Source organism: Amblyomma mixtum, chromosome 5 (assembly GCF_055824585.1).
Source record: "Amblyomma mixtum isolate Tamu chromosome 5, ASM5582458v1, whole genome shotgun sequence".
NCBI classification, from domain to species: Eukaryota; Metazoa; Arthropoda; class Arachnida; order Ixodida; family Ixodidae; genus Amblyomma; species Amblyomma mixtum.
The window spans coordinates 183434604-183457579 of record NC_143016.1 but is presented as its reverse complement, the minus strand read 5'-3'; positions in this window follow the sequence as shown (position 1 = coordinate 183457579).

Below are 22976 nucleotides of genomic sequence, written 5' to 3'. Positions count from 1 at the left end.
GACTTCCGGGTTGTCAATCCCTGTCCTGTTAATAAACAAAAAATCATTGTTAAAATGGCACTTGTTCATTTTACACTCCCATGACTATGTGTACAATCACATCTTACTAAAAAGACTGAATAAAACTGACTTACCTGTTTACAAACAGCGTCATTGCAATCATGTGTTTGCATCGTTCCGAGTTGCCTGCCTTGCATGAACAGTGGCCCTAAATAGTATGAAGCAAACATCAGGTGCTGTTACTTTACACTGCAATGGTAAACGTAATACATGTAAAATTGGAAACCTCGGTCCAAATGAACGCTGACACGTTCATGTTTAGTGGAATATTTACTGTCTGATGCCAAGAAAATGCAGTAAGGCCATGACAACGACTGCAGCTCAATTCTGAAGATATGAACCTGCCCTTAAGAATGTCACTACTGCTGTCTCATCTTGTGCCGCTCGGAATGCGGTCGCCGCGAATTTACTGAACCCGGAACCGATTTTCTCTTCGAGACCTGCGGCGTAACTATGTACTTTTCACGTTCAAGCTAGAAGGCATGCGATTTCAGCAGCCGTGGCGCAGAAGCTTGTTCTGGATGGCCGCGGTAGCTCGAGCGGCCAGAACGAAAATGTTCAAGTTGGAAAATCTTCGCCACGAGCGCGCCGTTTGTCGCATATATAACTGGCACATTCGCTTCATTGAAATCTACAAATTTTATTGAGAAAATGCGTGCATCGTTGGGCGTGGACATCGCTAGAGTATATTTTTAAGTCTTGGAGGCGAGACATGGCTGGCACACACCACTGTACGTGAAGCGCACAACTGAAAACGTGATTCCGCATATATTGAAATGACTTCACAATACGAATTGCGATCTGCATTTTCTTTCAACATTTTGATTTTTGTCTGCAAGACATAGCCCGTCGTAGTAAGCCTTCTTTTTGTTGTTCTTCAGGCAATTGACAACTCGCATCTACGACGCTTATTTCACGACGAAAACAAAGCTAGAAAAAACTGCTGCACATACCTTGAGAGAGCGGTCGGAGGCGTAAGCAAATTGCAGCTCGTGCTGCTTTTCCCTTACATGGGAAGTCTGTAGGCACAGCCCTTGCAGGGTTACCGTCTCTGCCGTGCAACCTTGTACGCCTCAGCATATCAAATGGCCAGCGTTGAGTACTTCTTCACCTTCGACTAGGCACCTAATTCTTTTCTCTCGCGATCCTATGCGTTCGAGTATATCCCCTAACGAAAGGGCGTGCGAGAACGGCAGAGGCATTTTCCGCAGGCGTCTTTGCTCGACTGCAAGCAACAGCGAAGAAGCATGTACTACGTCTCGACTGGACTGACATGGGACTGACCACCACTAGGGCAGCCATATTGAATGGCTCGTCGCGCCACCTGTAGGTCGCGGAACTTGCGAATAGTGAAAAACGAGCCACAACTCCTCGTTGAACGCCTGCGAGACACTGGCGAGAACAAAAACTGGGCGCGAGCAGCACGCGTAGACACCGAAACGCAGCTTGGTGAATGCGCTGCGCCGGCGGTGCGGCTCAACAGCAGTTCCCAAATCCGACCACAAGCGCGCATTAGGGCTGCCACAAACATGAGGTTTTACTTGAGGTGTGGGTCCCGGACCTGGCATCGAAACGGAACATATTCCGTCGAAACGCAGCCTATTCTGCGCCGGGCGCGTCGAAGCCGCGAACCCAGCACCACGCGCGTCGTCTGTGGAGCGCGTAGCCGCTACACGGAGGCAGCAGGCCGGACGAAGGGATTTCTGCGTATGCGTGCCGCTTGCGCGCCGGGCGAATTTCAGCCCGGCGCAGCGTCGCCATGTGTAGTAGCGGCGCATAGCTAGCGTGCCGGGGCCGCCTCCGCTGCCGCGCGCTCTCCATCCCCTCTCTCCCTCTCTCCTCGTTGCTTTCGCAACCCTCAAGGTTTAACCAGAGTGAAAGCACTGTCAATTTATTTTTACTTTCTTTTTGTGCACGTTCGAAGCTCTACTGAGGAGCTATTCCCGGCATCACATACGCGCCGGTGTACTGCATCGTCATCGCGGCTACGAGCCTAAGATAAGGGAGCGAGGTTTGGCAGGAAGGCAGGATATTGTCACGTTGTAGTGACGGCAGTCCAGCGGTCAGGAAGACACCAGAAATACTTGCAAACGAAGCTCTTTATTTGGGCTGACTTGCGCCCGGCAAAATAACTGAATCGCTCGGTGGCGGCGTAAGCAACAAGCGTGCTCGTCAATCGTCGATCTACGAATGCCCGCCGCTCGCGGCATCGCTCAATTTAAAGCCGGCAAGGAAACTTCCAGAAAACAGGACAAGATCATCTACAGTAATCTGGAAAAACCTAGATGCAGCCTTTCATGGCTGCGATCATTCGAGATTAGTCTGGTCGCTTCTCGCGTCGCGAACAAAAGTGATAACAACCCTTTCCTGCATCCTTGAGCGTGAACGAACAAACACAACAATGATACGTGGCATTACCCCCCTCCCAAAGAAGCATCGTCTCGATGCTTTAAAATGAAAATAAACACGGAGAATGCTAACTTCGAGTCCTTTAGCGTTCATGATAAGGTTTAGGGCAGCGGTAAAAGCTTCAAGTCTGGCCGTGTCGTCGTCGTCGTCGGTGTTGTCGTAGTTGTCGTCGTCGTCGTAGTTGTCGTCGTCGTCGTAGGGGTCGTCGTTGGGGTCATAGTCGTCGTTGGGGTCGTAGTCGTCGTTGGGGTCGTAGTCGTCGTTGGGGTCGTAGTCGTCGTTGGGGTCGTAGTCGTCGTTGGGGTCGTCGTCGTCGTTGGGGTCGTTGTCGTCGTTGGGGTCGTCGTCGTCGTTGGGGTCGTCGTTGTCGTTGGGGTCGTCATCGTAGGGGTCGTCGTAGTTGAGGCATAGTCTTGTGTTTTCGTTGATGGAGGATCTTAGTTCTTGCGCTCATAAGCAACCTCACCTCCAGAGGCTGCTTTATTCGGTTTAACCTTCGGGGCCTGGGGGAGCGTCCACGCACCGCGTATCCTCGGCTAGGAAATACAAAGCGCGGCGACGATGGCCACGATGAACGTGATAGGCGGTTGGGCGGTGAGCATTCTTTCCGACGCAAAAACTCCTCGATTTCCGCTGGTCGCTGGCCGGGTCGGGGTTGGTGGCACCCGGGGCTGCTGAATAATGATCGGAGTCTTCGCCTGGGGAAAGATCATGGTGGACGTTGCGGCTGGCTTCCGCTTCCGGGTAGGGTCCGGCAGATTCCCGAACTCTGGTGCGTCCCCTTGCAGGCGTCGGCTAGCGCGGTGGACTGGACTCCGGTCCTGCGGCTGATGACTCAGAGGGCTGGCGTCACGGCTTGTAGGGGGTGTCCGGTACATAGAAGGCTACCCAGCACCTCCACCAGATGTCACGTTGTAGTGACGGCAGTCCAGCGGTCAGGAAGACACCAGAAATACTTGCAAACGAAGCTCTTTATTTGGGCTGACTTGCGCCCGGCAAAATAACTGAATCGCTCGGTGGTGGCGTAGAAAGAGAAGTTTATTTTTTCTGTTTTAACAGAAAATACAAAACAAAACAGATGAACTTAATTCTCTGATCAGTCAAGCACATGCGCAGTGACTCAGCACTGAGCACGTCAGTAATGCAGTAAAAATGCCGATACTCGACCGCCGCGCAGGACGATAAAGTATGTCGACCATTTGCGCAAGAACTCGGCCTCGCTCATTGACAGAGCGTCCATGCATGCTTGTTCAAAGAGGCGCGTGCGCAGGCGCTGCAACATTGGGAACATTGTTCTTTGCGGACGCCCATTTAAGGATGCCACTCCACGCTGCCGCCACAAAACGAACATGCCGACACACAAGAGCATATTTGTGAACAGTTCGCGTGAACTAGTGCGCGCTTCGAGGCGGGTTAAAAACATGCGTGACACTAATGTCCAAAAGGTGCGCGCAACTACACACTCAAACATTGCGTGCTGCAAAGTTTCAAGCAGACCGCACTGCGGGCATCGGGCGGAGGGCGCCACGCCCCACGCCGCAAGGCGGTCTCTTGTGGGCAGGACCCGCCAGCCTCGCAGCCAGCCGAAGTCCCTGACATCTGCGGGAAGCGTAGCTGAGGTCAGTTGGCGCCAGCGTGCCCGTCTCGTTTTGTGGAGTTGTTCGCGGGTCAGCGCAGCGACCGTTAGTACTTCACACATTCTGGAGGGCGGGGTTTCATCGACATCCAGATCGGGCACGCTGGCAGTCAACGACGTCAGTGTGCGACGCACATTAACGAAAAATGCCGGCGGCTGCTCGGCTGTAGGGCCAACCACGTGTTGTGAAAAAAACACGTTACGCGCTGTACCCAGAAAGTATGTGAGGAGTGTTCTCCCGGGGTATTCTGGGTTGCGTACAAGATCTCGTACTCCTCGCAAGGCGAGCACATTGCACATGGTGCGGATACAAGGTATACCAAACCCACCCATGTACGATGGAAGGCGCATGAACATTCGTGACACAAGTTCGGTTTTGCCCGCCCAAAAGAGCCACAGGCCGAGGTTAGCCTGCGCGCAAACGTGCGCGGTGGGTTTGCGACGCGGGCGACAAAAAAACATGCGGCTAGGATTGTGGACTTAACTATATAGCAGCGCTCTGCCATTGAAAGGCGGAAAGTTGACGCCACCGAGAGGCGTTTCTCAGCGTTCGTGCGGAGGTTAGTCCAGGTTTCGCGGGCTACTTCTCCGCTGGCGAGGAATACTACTCCCAGGACTTTCACTCCCTGCACCCACTCCACCTCGCCCGCAAGGTTCGGTGTGAAGGTGCCAAACCTTAGTGCCTTGCTTTTTCCCCTGTTCAATAGGGCCCCAGATATCTCGCTGTACTCGAGAAACAGCCGCGAAAAAGCGGCGTAGCTATCCTCGTCCTTGAGGAAAAGCGACACGTCATCGGCGTAGGCCGATACCTTGATTTGGCCCTGGCCAGGCAGAGGGAAGCCGCGTATGGATGGGCTGTCGTTAATGCGACGGATGAGTGGATCCAGGCACAACACGAAGAATGTTGGGGAGAGAGGGCATCCTTGCCTTATGCCCCTGGTGACTGAGAAGGGAGCGCTCTGGTGGCCGTTTACGGAGAGACGAGCGTTCAGGTCTGCGTAAAGTAAGCGCAGCCTGCTGACAATTTGCGGAGGGAATCCGAAAGCTTCAAGGACTCCGAACAGATGCGAGTGTTCCACCCGATCGAATGCTTTCGCCTGGTCTAGTGAAACAAAGCACCCGCTGAAGCCCGTCCTGCTGGCAAATGTGAACAGGTCTCTAGTGAGTGCCAATGCATCAAACACAGAGCGGTCAGGGACGCTGCTGGTTTGAGCCCGGTGGATTAGGTGAGGTAGGATCGTCCGCATTCTTGTGTTCAGTAAAGATGTGACTATTTTGTAATCTGCGTTTAAGAGGCTTATAGGCCGCCATGCTTGCGGGTCGGAGGGGTCACCGCCCGCTTTCGGAATGAGTATGATGCGACATTCGCGGAAAGAGTTTGGACGTAACCCAACCGCGAGGAAGCCGTTGACCATCTTCAGGAGCGCTCCTTGGATCTCGTAAAAAAAGTTTGAATAAAAACTTGTTGGAATGCCGTCTGGACCGGGGGCAGAGGCTGCATTCATACTCTGCAGGATGGCGTGCAGCTCTTGGCTTGTGGCTGGTGCGCAAAGGTTTTCATGCAACTCTTCAGCTACTCGTGGCAAGTTTCCAAAAAAACTTTGTAGAAGCCCGTCATAACCATCTTGAAGATGTAGCCAACTGTCCGTAGAGAACAGGTTCGAAAAGTGGCTTGCGAAGATCGTGCAGATATCGGCCGTGGTTTTGCTTTGGGTGCCGTCTGGGAGTGTCACGAAAGGCACAGTAGCGGGAGCGAATTCCTCTGCCGTGCCTGCGCGTACGTGTCGTAGCACAGCCGGGTCTGATATCGGCCGCCCGAGCTGGTGTGCACGACTAGCTGCCCGTGATGACTGGCAGAGCAACACGTGGTAACGTGCTTTAAGTAGACTCAGGTAATCGCTCATGGCAAAGGTTAAGGGTGCTCCCCTTTGCACTATACGGATGCGCTTGAGGGTGTCATTCAGTGCATGAGTTACCCGGCGTCTGCGGTCTTGACCGGCCGCCACCAGAGTTGCCTGCCAACGAGCCTTGAGTGTGTCCCATGAATCAGTCGCAACGAAGCTCTTCCACGATGCTGCCATCGCCGTACGCAGCGACGCCACGCTTTCCGGGTCCGCCAGTAGGCTCGTGTCCATGCGCCACGTAACAGTACGTGGGGTGTCCTCACCAAAGTCGAGCCTGACTGACAAGGGGTGGTGATCGGAAATCACCGGCGTGCCTGCAGGGAACGCGAGAACTTCGCAGCTAACGACAAAAGAAGCGAGCTCTGGTGGAAAATAGAATTTGTCTATCCGACTCGCTGACTGTGCTCTCTCAAACGTCGCTCCAAAGGCATCCCCGTGAAGCTGCACCCACGCGTCAGACAAGCGGAACTGAGTCACGAGATCGCGGAGCGCGGGGGCACCGCAATAACGGCGACCGTGACCCTGTCCGCGGACGTCACGGTCGATGTTAAGTACACAATTGAAGTCACCGACGATGAAAGTGGGGTAGGGATCAAGGAGGAATGAGTCGAGGCGCTCAAAAAAATCAGAACTACTAGTCCGCCGTGCTGGCGCATATACAACCAACGCACGTACCCGCCGCTGGTTTAGTGTGAAGTCGACCGCAAGAGTGCGGCCGTCCAGCCCGAAAGTGCAATGAGCACCCGCGCGCAGGCAGGGGTTTACAAAAACGACACCAACACCGCACATATGAAAATCAGTCAACGAAAAATAAGCAAAAACAGAAAACCGGGTGGTGAAATTCAGCACATCAAGTGAAGTACGGAAGTTGCATTCCTGTAAAAACAGGATGTCGACGCCCCTAGCCCTGGCAAAGTGCATCACCTCTCTCTGTCTGTCTACGGATTGAAACCCCCGAACATTCAGGGAGAGGAGATGCACAACCGCCATGACTGCCAAGAGCACCGACGGCATAGCATACAACCTAAAGAGCGCTGCCATGGGCGGCGCTTGGCGCGCGCGGCACTTTTTTGCTAGAACGTTCGTTAACAGTCCCTTCGGATTCCGATGATTGGGGGTGGGCACGTTTGAAGTCTGGTCGGGAAAAGTCCATGTTTTCGGGGCCGTCGGCGCTTGTGGCCTCGCTCACCGGTTGCTGCGTGGTCTTGGCGACGCTCGCAGCTGAAGCCGATGCCGACGCCAGGGTCGCCGATGGGAGGGTGTGGCTGGCTGGTGACGGGAAGCGCGCGTCGTCCGCACCTCCAGGAGTCGTCGTTCCTGACACCTGGCCGCACGTCAAGTCGCCTGTTAGGCGAAGCGGCGTGACTTTGTCCGGTACGTCCACCAGGTCGCCCGACGCCACGCTCGACTCATCGCCGCTGCTGCTCTCGGTGTTGAAGGAAGCGGTGCGGGGTAGCGGCGGCAAGGGTTCCGCGAAAACAGCACCGAACGGCTCCACCTCGTTTGAAGGCGTCCCCTCGAGCTGCTCCTTCACGGGCACCTCCGTCGCGGGGGTGGGCTCGGGCTCCCTCGGGCTGCTGGTCGTAAGGTCCGCGTCGGCAACAGGCGTCCGGACAGTTGGTGTGCTCCGCGTTTCTGCGACCACGTTGTCCTTGCTCGGTTCCTTTCTCGAGGCGGCGGCCGCCGCATAGGACCGTGGTCGCAGGCAGTCCGCTGTGGCGTGGCTTCCACCGCAGCGCCTGCAAGCCGCTCCGCATCCGGCCGTGTCGTGGCCGAACACCTCGCAGCGAGCGCACCGCTGCGTTCGACACGCCGCGCCGATGTGGCCGTCCTGCCCGCAGCGGGAACACACCTTCCGGACGCCTCGGTAGTCAAACATGACGCGGTGGCCCTGGACGGTCAAGAAGTTCGGCACCGCCTGCTTCATCTCGATCCGGACCACGCGCGTCCCGTTGCCGACGTGACGACGGCCCTTGAGGACGGGATGGGTGATGTCAAGCACCTTGCCGTAGGAGCTCAGTGCCGCTGCGAGCGCCGCGTCTCCCACGAACAGCGGCACACGAAAAGCAGTCACGTGGACCACGGCAGGACCCACGCAGGCTACTGGGACGGAAGTGCCGTTCACGTTGAAGGCGCCTTCCACGAGCATCTTCTCCGCCGCCGCAGCCGAGGCCATGGCGACGCAGAACTTCATGCCTCCATGGTGCTGGAGGCTCTCTAGCCCTTTCGGGCCGACAACCAACTCGATGCCGTCGACGATGTCGTCAGCTGTCGCGTCGGAAGTAACTGTAAATGAAAAACAGTGCGCCTTTGGGGGCGGCGCACGGAACACGGGAGGGGCAGCAGGTCCCGGGCCTCCCATGACGTCACGGGTGGCCGGCTGGGCTGCTGCTTGCACGAACTTCACGCAGTTTGCCCGAGCACCGGCAAAGGCACGGCGCCTGGGCGGGGGAGGCTGGTTGCGGAACCTCCGGGTCGCAGTGGATCCGGGGCCCGCCTGCACTTGTCGATGAAACTTCTCAGGAAGCCAGCGCCGAAAAAAACCTTCGCTGGGTCTGGACGAGCTCGGGCAACAACAGGCGTGCTCGGCGGTCGTCGAACTACGAATGCCCGCCGCTCGCGGCATCGCTCAATTTAAAGCCGGCAAGGAAACTTCCAGAAAACAGGACAAGATCATCTACAGTAATCTGGAAAAACCTAGATGCAGCCTTTCATGGCTGCGATCATTCGAGATTAGTCTGGTCGCTTCTCGCGTCACGAACAAAAGTGATAACAACCCTTTCCTGCATCCTTGAGCGTGAACGAACAAACACAACAATGATACGTGGCAATATAGTGGAAGGCAGATATAGTGTTCGAGGTGCCGTCAAGTAAGCGTAAGCGGCCGGTTGAATTTTATTGCACTGTTTTTTTTTTGCCTGACAGAAAATGCAACAGATCGCTGGCTTCTCATTTCACGTCGGTTTATTTTTTCTACAGGTTTAGAGGAGGTGTAGAAGACAAACTGATAGCGGAATGGGGCTCCCAAGACTTCTTTAGGCTCTGGATTGTCCTCGGGAGTGACTCGTAGAGGGAGTGGACGAGCGCGCGGTCATTGCGGAGGCGTCGCCACTCCTTTTCTATGGCTTCCCGCAGCTGATCTGGGTTGCTATTAGAGAGCTTCAATTTCTTGGAGAGGCTTTTTTTATCAGTCCCCACACGTTTTCTATAAAGGTTAGCTCGGGGCTTCTTGCAGGCCACGAAATAGTCGTAACGCCAAGGCTTTGAAGGTCTCGGACAGCCTTGGCTGTGTGCGCAGGCGCTCCATCTTGTTGAAAGTGACACAGCCCATCCGGAAACGGCCCGCAAACACATAAGGCATGAATACCATTTCTACCACCTCCGCGCAGATCTGGGTAGATACGTCCTGCAATGCAGTACTGGTGTCCTGGTCCATCTTAGCTAATGGCTCCCCATACGCAGACTGAAACACGGCCGCTGCTGTGCACGTTCCAAGTGTATTTTTCTTCGTCCCTGCATGTGGTGAAATCGGCCGTTATTAGAGGAATGAAATCATTAGACGTAATGCTACTTGCTGTGGTAGCTGTGAACGACCTGAGGCGACGAGAGAACAACGCATTGAAGAGATTGAAGGCGTTATGGTTCGCAATATGCACCGTCAAAACGTCCGTCCGCGAGCTCGTTAAGCTGGCTTTCCTGCTTTTTAGATTTTCAATATCGCTTCGCAGCCCACAGTACAATGCCAGAAATCAATGTAGTGTAAGCCGCCGCGGTGGCTCAGTGGCTATGGTGCTCGGCTGCTGGCCCGAAAGACGTGGGTTTGATCCCGGCCGCGGCGGTTGAAATTTCTTTGGAGGAGAAATTCGAGGCCCGTGTACTGTGCGATGTCAGTGCACGTTAAAGAACCCCAGGTGGTCGAAATTTCCGGAGCCCTCCACTACGGCGTCTCTCATAGCCTTAGTCGCTTTGGGATGTTAAACCCCATAAACCAACAAACCAATCTAGTGTATTTTACATTGTCCTGCGTGGTTCAGTACGTCAGACATGGTTGGGTACGTCAAGGTAGGCGACTGCAGCGGACGTCGGTAGCAGCCCAAAAGCGGAACATTCGCTTGCCAGACACTTCGGCTTCTTTCTTTCTCTCGCGCGCATTCCGCGCTGTCGTGGTTCCAGTTGAACGATGACGACGAATGGACGGTGTCATTACTCCCCGGCAAAAAGAAGCATCGTCCCGATGCTGGGAGTGAGTGAAGTGGTCGGAAGGACGGAACAGGATTAGTGGGCGAGTCTAGCGAGTCTACCGCTCGTGATAAGACTTCAAGCCGACCACGGGAACCAGTTCAAGGCACGAAGACCGTCCGGACTTCTGAAATCCGTCGGGAATGACTTCGTAGTTGAGGTCGCCCAATCACCTGATCACCACGCGGTATGGTTCAAAGTAGCGATGGAGGAGTTTTTCGCTGAGTCCTCGTCGCAGAATGGGGAACCACACCCACCCACGGTCGCCAGGAGCATAATGGACGTCATGACGGCGCCGATTGTAGCGGTCTGCATCTCGAAGTTGTTGTTCCTGAATTCGTACTTTGGCTAGTTGGGGAGCCGCTGCGGCGCGTCCCAGGAAGGTGTAGGTGTCAGTGTGAAGGCTAGAGTCGTCCAGATGGGGTAACATTGCGTCGAGCATCGTCGTCACTGTACGGCCGTAAACGAGGTGGAATGGGGACATCTGCGATGTTTCTTGCATGGCCGTATTGTAGGCGAAGGTGACATAAGGGAGCACTTCTTCCCACGTTTTGTGTTCAATATCGACGTACATGGAGGTTATGTCAGAAAGGGTTCGAGTCAGTCTTTCAGTCAACCCGTTCGTCTGAGGGTGTTACGACGTTGTTCGGCGGTGGTCGGTATCACTGTAAACCAAGATGTCCTGCAGCAGCTCAGCCATGAACGCAGGGCCTCTGTCAGTGATCAGCACGTCAGGTGCCCCATGGCGAAGTACGATCTCATGCACGAAGAACTTGGTGACTTCTAAAGCGGTGCCGCTAGGTAGAGCGGACGTTTCTGCATGAGGACGGAGAAAGATAGAGCATTAGCTCACATGGCGACGTTGCCAAGCTTACATCTGAAATCAGAACACTTACGGAAAAATGCGAAGATGCGGAAAGTCGTCTGCGGCGATCAAATTTGCTATTCTTTAAAATTCAAGATTCCAACAATGAAACATGGGCTCAGTCTGAAACACATATCGTTACTTTTTTATCGGAGAAACTAAACATCGCCATCACAGCTGGCGACATCGAAAGAGCACACAGGGCCGCCGCGGTGGCTCAATGGCTATGGTGCTCGGCTGCTGGCCCGAAAGACGCGGGTTCGATCCCGGCCGCGGCGGCTGAATTTCTTTGGAGGAGAAATTCGAGGCCCGTGTACTGTGCGATGTCAGTGCACGTTAAAGAACCCCAGGTGGTCGAAATTTCCGGAGCCCTCCACTACGGCGTCTCTCATAGCCTTAGTCGCTTTGGGACGTTAAACCCCATAAACCAAACCAAAGCAAAGAGCACACAGGTTGGGCCGCTTTCAGGCATCCAAGAATCGTCCCATTATCGTAAAATTTCTGCGCTTCAAAGATAAATCCAAAATCCTTGCCGCATCATCAGAATTGAAGGACACGTCTTTTTCCATTAGAGAAGACTTATCAGCGCGAGTGCGTCTAGCTAGGAAAAAACTTTACTTATACGCATCCCAGTATGAATCCAAGTTTAAGATCCGTTATGATAAACTGGTCATGGATAACAAACAGTTCATCTACAAAGCTTGAGTCCGATTCAGTCGTCGAACTGTCATAGCCATCCAAATGTGCACGTGTTTCAACTGTTTCACACGCAGCTCATCACAGCCATAACCCTCAAAAAGCGCTAACTGTTAACACAGTATCTATCATGCTCTCAAACGTTCGCAGTTACATATGCAAAAAGGAAGCACTGGAAACCTTTCTTGAAGATAACGATACTGACATCGCAATAATGACTGAATCATGGCTGAGCCCAGATATTCAGGACCACGAACTTCTCAGTAATGTCGTAACCTACACCATCCATAGGCTTGACCGTGTAGGGCGTCGAGGAGGAGGCGTTTTGGTATTTATGAATCCCAGGCTCGTCTGTCAGCGCATAGCAACTAACTGTCATCACGAAATCCTTTGCCTTCATGTTTCAATCCCGGCTAACGCGCTAATACTTATTTCTTGCTACCGCGCACCCGACTGCGATAATTCTTTCGTTGATGAACTTCACTCTGTCATTTTAAACTTGCATTCCCGCTTTCCTTGTACGACCTACTTACTGTCCGGCGACTTCAATTTACCTGATATAGACTGGAATAATTTCATTGCTAAATCCACCCTATCAAAAAACTTTGTCGACCTTGCTCTCACGTTCAACTTCACTCAGATGGTCACTGTGCCAACTCGTGGTTCTAACATTTTGGATTTGATTCTCGTCTCTAATCCCGAGTTAATTAAGTCTGTTCAAAGCATAAAGGGCGTAAGCGATCACAACAATCTCTTATTCGACCTCTCCATTACGTTAAAACATCGCCAACCTGAAACCAAGTACATCAGGGACTACAACAAAGCCAATTTTAACAAGATAAATACAGAACTAGATGTCTTTCTTCAACATTTTAGTCCCCTCGCTAATTATAGAACAGTTGAAGAAAATTGGTCCTTATTCAAACACAAAATACTGTCTCCATCGACAGGTGCGTTCAACTGGTGCGCATTCGAGGGGATGCCAGCAAGCTTGGTTTTCTAATTCATTGCGAAAACTAGCCAGAAGAAAAAAGCGTACTTTTCGGGAAGCTAAGCAAGCGGATTCTCCCCAGAAGTGTTCTTCCTGCTTTAAAGCGCTACGTGAATACACAGGCGAATTGAAGCGCTCCAAACGAAAGTTCTTCCACCAAGACCTTCTAACTATTCTACGCGACAAACCGCAAAACATTTTGCAGCATATTAACCACGAAACGCTGCCCGCCACACATGTCATTGACCCATTCTGATGGCTCGCATGTACCAGGTAACCAGTGCGCTGAAGTCATGAATTCGTATTTCGCTTCTGTGTTCACTCATGAACCCACTTCCGACCTTCCCTTTCAACCGTGTTTTAACTACTCCGAAATGCAGCCGGTCACAATCACATCTGAAGGCATAGCGAAACTAATAGATAACCTTAAGATCTGTAGCAATCCAGGCCCTGACAATATATCGCCTAAAATTCTAAAAGGTACCAAACTGGTTTCCAGTTTGATTTTACAGATAATTTTCAATCAGTCTATCGCCACAACATCAATTCCAAGTGACTGGAAAAATATCACCGTAACCCCTGTACACAAATCTGGCAGCCGTTCTGACACTACGAATTACCTCCCCCCCCCCCCCCCCCCCCATTTCTTTGACGTGCATCTCTTGCAAACTGCTAGAGCATGTACTGTATTCAGCCATTGCATCACACCTTGACGCCAATTCTTTTTTCTTTACGAATCAGCATGATTTGCGTCGAGGTCTTTCATTCGAAACACAGCTATTCGAATTCACAACAGACCTTCACCTTAATCTCGACTCCGCCTTTCAAACTGACATCATTTATCTGGACTTTTCTAGAGCATTTGACTGCGTACCCCATCGTCGCCTCATGGCCAAACTTTCGAGCCTTCATCTTGACCCGCTGGTTTTATCGTGGATCCACTGTTTCCTTTCTAACCGTTCGCAACGCACTGTAATAGACAACCACCATTCTTCAGCTACAAACGTCATTTTGGGTGTTCCTCAGGGCTCTGTGCTCGGCCCTCTTCTTTTTTTGGTATTTATTAACGACCTTCCTTGCAACATATCATCGTCAATTCGCCTATTCGCAGACGTCTGCATTCTGTATCGACGCATATCATCAAACAACGATCAAGTCCTCCTCCAAAATGACCTCAACGAAATAACCAACTGGTGCACCCGGTGGCTGATCCCATTAAACGTTTCAAAATGCAAGTACATGACAGTATCACGTAAACGCAATAGCTTAAATTACCAGTATTCTTTAAGGTAAATCCCCCTAACACAAGTCGAGTCCTACCGGTACTTAGGAATAACAATCACTAGCAAACTTTCATGGTCCGAGCACATCTCAAACATAGTAGCTGAAAGTTCAAAATCGCTCAACAGACTGTGGAGATACTTAGCTGTGTCCCCTCCATTCATCCGCAAACTCGCTTATGAAACATTCATTCGTACTAAACTAGAATATGCCTCACCCATTTGGAACCCGCACCAGTCATACCTAATTGAAGCATTAGAATCAGTACAAAGTCGTGCAGCCCGATTTATTACTTCATGTTACGATCGCAGAACCAGTGTTTCTGGCATAAAATCATCGCTTGACATACCGCCACTGTCTTTTCGCCGTAAATTTTCCCAACTCTGCCTTTTCCACAAGTTATACTACAGTTTTCCTCAATTGCACTGCACACTTCTACTCCCTCCTAATAGAACATCTCGTCGTCTTTTGAACAGCCTGAGCCTACAGCGTTTACATGGTTCCACCAATGCCTTTCAAAAATCCTTCCTGCCATCCGCCATTGAACTGTGGAATGAGCTACCTGAGGCAGTTGTAACTGGGCGCGATGCAAATAAATTCAAAACCCTGCTTTTATCTCATCATTTACGTTAGCGCACTTACAGTGTAATGCCCGATAATTTTCAGTACCACCTCTGCACATGTTACATTTTTTAACCCTTGTCTGCTAATCAGTGTTCCCGTTTTCTTCCTGTATATATAGCGTGACGGCCCCAGTGTACCTGTTGTTCCCTTTTTCATTCTTCAATGCTCTTTTAACAATTGTTTTGCCTTCTTTACTGTTATATTTCAAATGTTCCTATTGTTTGTGATTTCGTATTTTTGCTCCCCCCTTATGTAATGCCCCACCTAGGGGTCCTTAAGGGAAAATAAATGATGATGATGAAAGACAAAAATGCATTGTTATAAGTTTTTAAACTGTTTATATCTCATCGACAGGTTAAAGTCATATAACATTGGAAAGGGTATAATTTTGTATTCATTATACGTATTGTGTAATGGGCTTTCACTTGGAATGTTGAATACGTGACGAAGGGCTTTCTTCTGCAGAGAAAAAATCTTATTTATGTTTTCTTTTGATCTTGTGCCCCATACAAGTCCGCAGTAATTTAGTTGAGCATAGAACAACGCGTTATATATTAATAGTTTATATTTCAGTGGTAAAATATAACAAAGCCTCCAGAGTACTCCTCATATTTTGGCAAGATTGGTTAATATATGCTGCACGTGTGAGTTCTATGATAAGTGCTGATTGAAATCATGATTGAAATCATGATAAGATTTGAAATCATGACGCCTTTGTGCAGAAACTAAAGTTTTTACAAATAAATTCGGATTAGGAAGCGTCCATTCCTGCGTCCTGTGAACTTCGAAGTTTCTGTACCTTTGTTCCCCCCGATTTTGCCTATGGTTTTGAATTTGTCTTGCTTGTACAACTGTGTGGCGTATTGTTTATTTCTTACTGTACACCCCCCCCCCTATGTAATGCCCGAAAAGGGCCTTTAGTGTATGTGAATAAATAAATCGGCAAGGACGGTGTCCATGATGCGTAGTAAAGTTGCCGGTGCAGAGCACAGTCCAGAAGGCATGGTCGTAAATTCATAAAGGTCATTTGGAGTAATAAACGCTGTTTTTTCACGGTCCCGCTCATCGACCTCAATTCGTCAGTAGCCTGACTTGAGGTCCATCGAAGAAAAGTGTTTCGCGCTACAGAGGCGATCGAGAGCGTCGCCGATCCGGGGAAGAGGATTGTTGCGACCTGGGTAGCATGGCCGGAGACCGGTGATGGGACGAGGAGGATGGGAGACTGGGTTTAGAGGAAGGTAACGAAAAGCTTTATACACTTATTTACGTTATTTACATAGAGCGACTGAGACAGACTCTCAGTGGAAGGGGTGTACGTCTTCGTCAACCGTAGTCGACTGGCGCTAGCAGGCTTCTCTCGGCCACACTCACAGCCGAGTTAAATATGGTTCGGATTCCCCAGATCTCTGGCTGGGGAATAATGTTCGAAGAGCACTGTCCAATCGGATGGACCGAAGTGGAGGCTGGTGTTACCACCCATTGCCGGGCAGGTGCGGGCTTTTCCACTCTCTCGCAGCTGGGTCCATGGGAAGGGGGAGATGCTGACTCATCCAGCCCGGCTGGGAAGGAATCTCCCGCAGTCTTCCAGCAGGTGAATGAACTTGCCTCCCCGCCTGTTGTCCAGAACCCGAGTCGGGAACACAAAAGTCTTCAATTAACCGCCAGCGTGACTGGCGCCGCCACGTCACCTCCGCATCCGCTGTGGTTGCTCGGGCAATACCTCCGGCGCGTCTCCGGCCTTCGCCGCTACTGCCGTGGTCACCTCCGCTCAAGGAATTTCGCTCGGAGGGCGGCATTCCAAGCACCCACTTCACCACCGCCGTCGCGAGGTTGTCGGCCTCGTCGAGTGTTCACGGTTGCTGCTGGTCGGGCCCACGTGGATAGAAGTAGGGTCACGACAGCTCGTCCGCCGCCAGGTAGATGCCTCGAAAGGGGTTACAGCTCCTCGCTGTCCTCTGAAGAGGCCGCATCAGCCAGGCAGGTCCTCTGTTTCCTGGGTGATCCAAGGGTCGGTGTCTGCAGGCCAAGGGTCTCAGGTAGAGCATTAGTGGTCAAATCTGCACAATGCCCCCACCCCGGCATGGCAGGAGCACCACCCTTCTCCCGAGTCGTACGTGCCAGGCAAAACAAAGAACAAGGCCTCAAGCTGTGCTGCTCAATTAACTCCCCTTTTTGGCTCCCCCCCTCAGGCGGTCTGGTTGGGTGAGCTGCGGATGTGACCTATGCGGGCGATTTAATGCCACCGCATTTTTTTCAATTTTGAATCAGGTTTTTGTGCTGGAAGAAATCACAGCTGCCGTTGCCATCCACAGACCGACGGCCTCGATAGATCAGACGAGAAGATAGTAGAGCTCCACTACTGCTCACGTAATCTCAAGCACTAATCTATACATAACACACAAAACCCACACACTGCAACTATCCATTCCATAACCTCAAAGGCTGTCACAAAAAAAAAAAACTCTTTTACGCAGGGAATTAACAAGCGTCTTTAAGCTACATCATGACGGCTAGAAAACACGAAGTCAAAATCCCGCACAGGCATAAACGCTCAACACTTCGTTTCCGTTTCTCTGCCGTACATGAAAAAAAAACAAACATCAAATACAAGACGCATGTGTTCTTGGAATACCCTTCAGCCGCGCCCGGCGTGGTCGGGCTGCCGTTCTACCAGCTACGGTTCACAAAAAGCTGCGGGGCTGATTAGTTCCGTCTCTTTGCGACTGGCATGCAAAGCCCGGGCAGCGCTGAAAAAGCTTTACACGAGAGAGGCGCTTCCCCCTCTCTCGGTTCCCTGCATGTCTCGTCTCTGTCTGACCCGCGCGCGCTCTACGGCGCCCTTTTGTCCGGCGGCCGCGCGCTTCTTTCTTCAGGCAGCAGCAGTGTTCACATGTCTCCTGACAACCCCTGCTGCGGTCCCACAATGGAGCAGGTGGTTTACATCCAGTCTGCGCACGCTTAGTTACCTTGGCTTTAATGCGACGCCTATGAACTCCTGAGCGCCGCGGATGCAATTTTGCAAAGTTACAAGGTTGGCCGGTCCTCAAACTCGCGGGCTTTATGACCCGTACCTTTTTCATTTCAGCGCAACCGTTCACCTTAGTTTTGCCTGCGCGCCGACGCTTTCTCAAGGCTACCCTAGCGCATCTTTTTCTTGCGTTTGCGGTCATCGCGGCGCCGTCGCGTGTTAAGCTGCCGGCACTCGCCGCAGCATCAATTTCCAAAGCCCCGTCGTGTTCACGATGTTTCTCGCCGTTCAGCAAAGCCAATTGCGCTTTCCTTGCAGTTCTAGGCGACGGTCTCTCCGAAAAATCCACCGCTCCTGCGATTTCATTCAACCACAACTCGTTTTCGGGTGTTCGGTCGCGAGCGGCCGTCGTTCCCTCATCCTTGAAATGACCTTTGTTTTGATGCAGCGCTGATGCGCATTCCTGGCTTACAATCGATCTTTCAGCCGTCGCTTACACCGCATGACTGCTTTCTGGTATTGCGGTGCCGTCACGTTTTAAGGTGCCGGCCCTCGCCGCAGCGTCAAAAGCCAACACAGCAATTCCCGGAGGCTCGTCGCGTGCGGAATTTTCCTCGCATAGGAAAGCCACCTGAGCCCTACAGTCAGTGCTAGGTAACGACCTCTCTGAAAACCCGCACGCCTCAGTGATTTTGTCTGAGCTCGGTGCTTTACTGTCTGGCGTTCTGTCGCTGGCCGCTGCGAATCTGTCGTCATCTACCTTCAAAGGACCTTTCTCGGGTGTCTCAATCAATCAATCATTCATTTTATTTCCTTAGAAAAGGAGGATTACGGGACTAAAAGCTCGAACAGCTTGACGAGGTCCCGACCCCTTGTTAGTTGGCATGACAGCAGGATGACGGCCAGTCTCACACAAAAAAATGAAAAAATATCACAAAGCAACGGGTAATACAGAATGAAACAAGACGGCAATCAATCGGAGAAGCAACAAAAGGTAATACAGATAAATCAACACACATAAGCAACAGTGGTGAACAAAATTAGGCGAATAGGAAGGCATGATTTAGTCTTGCAAATGAAGAAGTTGACAAAAATGTTTAATGCGACAGTTTCGGTTTCTGGAGGGATCAAAATTTTGTCGGTCTAGTAAGTTTAACAGCGAAGGTAATGTATAAGATAGAGATTGTTCATCATAGGAGGTTCTCGGGGTGTGTACAAACGACATTTCTTTATGTCGGGTCTGACGAATATTTGTGTTTTTTAAGGCGGAAGCCTTTAATGCCTCATCGTTGTAAGCAGGAGCTGTCGACAAGAAATGTCACGCTTTTCAGTTGGTCGAAACGGTCGTAACGTCACAGTGCGCGAATTTCAAACGGGGCCAATTGTACTTTGGCTACTAACCATGCAACCAATTAAAGGGATCGTATAGTGATGCTCCAAGTAAGTTTGAGTTTAGTTAATTGCTTACTTAACCAATTAGTCAAATTAACCCTTCTAGTCAGGCCAGATAAATAAATAAAACCGAGTAAGAAATTGGCCGAGCTTGGGAATCGAACCCCGGTCTCTGGAGTGCGAGTCGAGCATACTACCACTCGGCTATGCCAGCTCGATGGTTTGGAATGAACAAAGGTGCGTCTAGTGAATACGGTGTCTTCGTTCACTCCCATCTTCCTCCCTTCCTGTTACGGCGAGGTTCAGGTGTGCACCGAGATATGCGAGACAGATACATTTCCTTTCCTCAAAAAACAATTTACTGACGAGCAAGGCGTATTTGTCCGCGTTTCAGATTGGTCCAAATTGTCGTGATGTCACCACGCGCGAATTTTGACGGGTGTCCACCGAAATATGTGAGACAGTTACTGCGCAACTTTCTTTCGTCAAATACAATTTTCGACTAGTGCTACTGATATATGCGAGACAGTTAATGCGTAATTTCCTTTCCTCAAATACAATTTTCATTTTCTTCATTACGGCCCCTCTTCTTTCACTCCACTTCCTCCCTTCCTGTACAGTGCGGCTCAGGTGTCCACCGAGACGACAGAGAATTACTGCGCCATTTACTTTCCTTAAAAAGCGTTGCGTTCAAAGGGCAAGGCATCGCGCCGAACGGGTGGTGGCGTTCAATGGACTCCGTGGCAGCGCTACAACACGCTGTCGCGTTCCACTCCTAAAGGCGAAGCTTAAGGGTCATTAATTGGCAGTTAATTAATGCACCAACAAAATGTGAAGTGAACAATCGTGTAGCAGAATGCAGCACTCAGGCTTTCGCCTTTCAGCACTTTAGCCGCTAAAGTTCCTCGTAATGTTTTTGGAGTTTTGCCAGATGAATTATGTAATCGATGCCAAACTTTACAAAACCTTTGTAGCACAACATCAACCTGTAATTATAAAAACAGAACACAGGAAGAATTTCATATTTTGGAAAAAGTGGTTTTGTGGAGTATGTATAATGGACATCAGCTATATAACGTACAGCTCTTTTTTGTAGCAAAATGTAGTTTCTGCAAGTTTGTCACGCCAGTTGTGCCCCACACAATGATTGAATACTGCATGACAGATACCACCAGTGCATTGTACAACATTAATTTTACCTTGGCCGCCGCGGTGGCTCAGCGGTTATGGTGCTCGGCTGCTGACCCGAAAGACGCGGGTTCGATCCCGGCCGCGGTGGCTGGAATTTCTTTGGAGGAGAAATTCTAGAGGCCTGTGTACTGTGCGATGTCAGTGCACGTTAAAGAACCCCAGGTGGTCGAAATTTCCGGAGCCCTCCACTACGGCGTCTCTCATAGCCTTAGTCGCTTTGGGACGTTAAACCCCATAAACCAAACCAAACCAAATTTTACCTTGGTCGGGAGAATGCGACGCAGACGAGCAATGACACCAATGGCAGATGACAATTTTGATTGTGGAGATCAACATGCTCATTCCAGGTAAGGTGCTTTGAAAAATGCACCCCAAGGATGTTATCGGAGTCCACTATCTCTAACTGCTCACTGCCCAGACACAAATTCATATTAGTTGTCAACATCTTACCTCTAGGCGTGTACAAGATTACTTTTGTTTTCATCGGGTTGATTTTTAAGCCGTTTATCGCGGACCAGCGTTCTAAGTCAGACAGTGTCTTATTAGCCTTTATTTCTAAATCTGTTTCCACGTTGCCTGTAATAAAAATGGTTGTGTCATCGGCATACGAAACGAATGTAGCATTATCTGTGCAGCTTGCAATGTCATTTATGTAAATTAAGAATAAAAGTGGGCCCAAAATGCTTCCTTGCGGCACACCAGTGGTAACTGCCTTCCGTGAAGATATTGCTTTATTGGCATCTACAAACTGTGACCTGTGGGACAGATAAGATGACAAAAGCGAGTGGGCAATTCCACGCACACCATACATTTCTAATTTGTTAAGAATGATGGAATGATTAATTAATTCAAAAGCCTTAGACAAGTCTATATATATGCCTAATGCCATATGCTTACACCTGAACGCGTCTAAAATTATTTCTTTTTGGCTCAGGAGGGCTGTTTCCGTAGAGCGATGCTTTCTAAAACCATGTTGAAAGTCTGCAATCAAATGGTGGCGGTTGAAGAATGAGAGTAATCGCTCATGCATTATCTTCTCAATGCCCTTAGAAAATACTGGAACTATTGATATAGGCCGATAATTATTCAGTGCAGTTTTATCACCGCGCTTGAAGACAGGAACAACGCGGGTGATTTGCATCCTCTTAGGAAATGTACCTGTTGATAATATTATGTTATAAACATGGGCAAGAATAGGGCTTATAATATCGAGCACAAACTTTACAGGGCGAATCTGGATGCCATCGGCATCTAGTGACTTGCTATTGCTTGTAGCTCTGATACATGAAAAAACTTGAAGAGAGGTAGTGGGAGCAAGGAAAAGCGATGCTCCATTCCTGTTTACTGGAAGAAACTGAGCGTAGTTAGTGAGGCTATGTTTATGTCCTGTTGCGGTGCTTGAGTAAAAACTTCATTAAATGCGTCTGGTACTGCATCTCCAGAAATTTGCTGCCCATCATGTTTCAATATATCAGGAATAGCTGAGTAGGAGCTAGGCTGTAACAAAGCATTCAATTTGCGCCAAAGTACATCACTTCGCTGGTTAGCAGGGTCACTAAATATTGCTAAAAAATAAGCATCTTTGGCAGCTCTAAGTTTTTTTGTTAAACTGTTTCTGTATTTCTTAAACTTCTTAAGTAAGGCTTCATCCCTAGATTTTAAAAATTTGGCATATAAAAAATGTTTTTGTTTGATCATGTCAAGAAGCTCAGGGGTCAGCCAAGGTTTCCGCGCTTTCGATGGCCTTGTAATTTTTTTGCGTGGAAAGCGTGTGTCATATAATGGTTTAAAAATATTAATAAAAGCGGAATATGCAGAGTCACTGTCTTGTGCGCAATAAAGGCTATACCAAGTTTGCTGAGCAATGGCGGAGCAATGGCGTGGCGAAAAGCCTCCAGATTTGATGGAGTGATTTACTGAACATAAACTGGTTCCTTAGTTTTCTGAATCAAATGATTGATCTTACTTACTAGTAGAATGATGCCTAGATGGTCACTGATATCAGTGTACAGAACGTCGGCCTTTAACGAATGAATATTTATATTTGATATCAATACATCCAATAAGGAGGCACTGTCAACAGTCACGCGTGTTGCTGTAGAAATTGTATTCGAAAAACCGCAAGTTGTAATTAGAGTCTGGAAATCCTTTTGCAGCGGAGAAGATGACAGCATGTTTATATTGACGTCACCTCCTAAAACTAGATTCATTTTTTCTTCTGTTGCATAACTAAAAAGCTTTTCAACGAAAGCAAGAAAGCGGGTGGCATCACCTGATGGTGGTCTGTACACAACAGAGAACACGTTTGTACGGTTTTGTAGTGTTAATACCTCATAATCAGAATTTATAGCGGCGAAATCGTCGACTGGTTCAGCAACAATATCATCTTTGAGCAAAAGCGCTACACCGCCCCCTCGCTTATCATGTCGACTACAGAAGAACGACTGATAACCAGAAAGCCGGAACAATTGTGATGTGGGCGTTAACCAAGTTTCGGTTAACATTATGACAGTAATCGGTATCCTAAAGCTGTGTATTAACATGGTCAGTTCATCTGTCTTATGTGCAAGCGATCTAACATTTTGATGAAAAAATGTCATTGCTGGTTTTTTATCTGATATAAAATCTTTTACCTCGGACGGCAGATAACCCATATTTTAAATAAGGAGCCACCAGAAAAGATGAACACATTTGTTGTTCCTGAGTCATTTTCTGCAAAT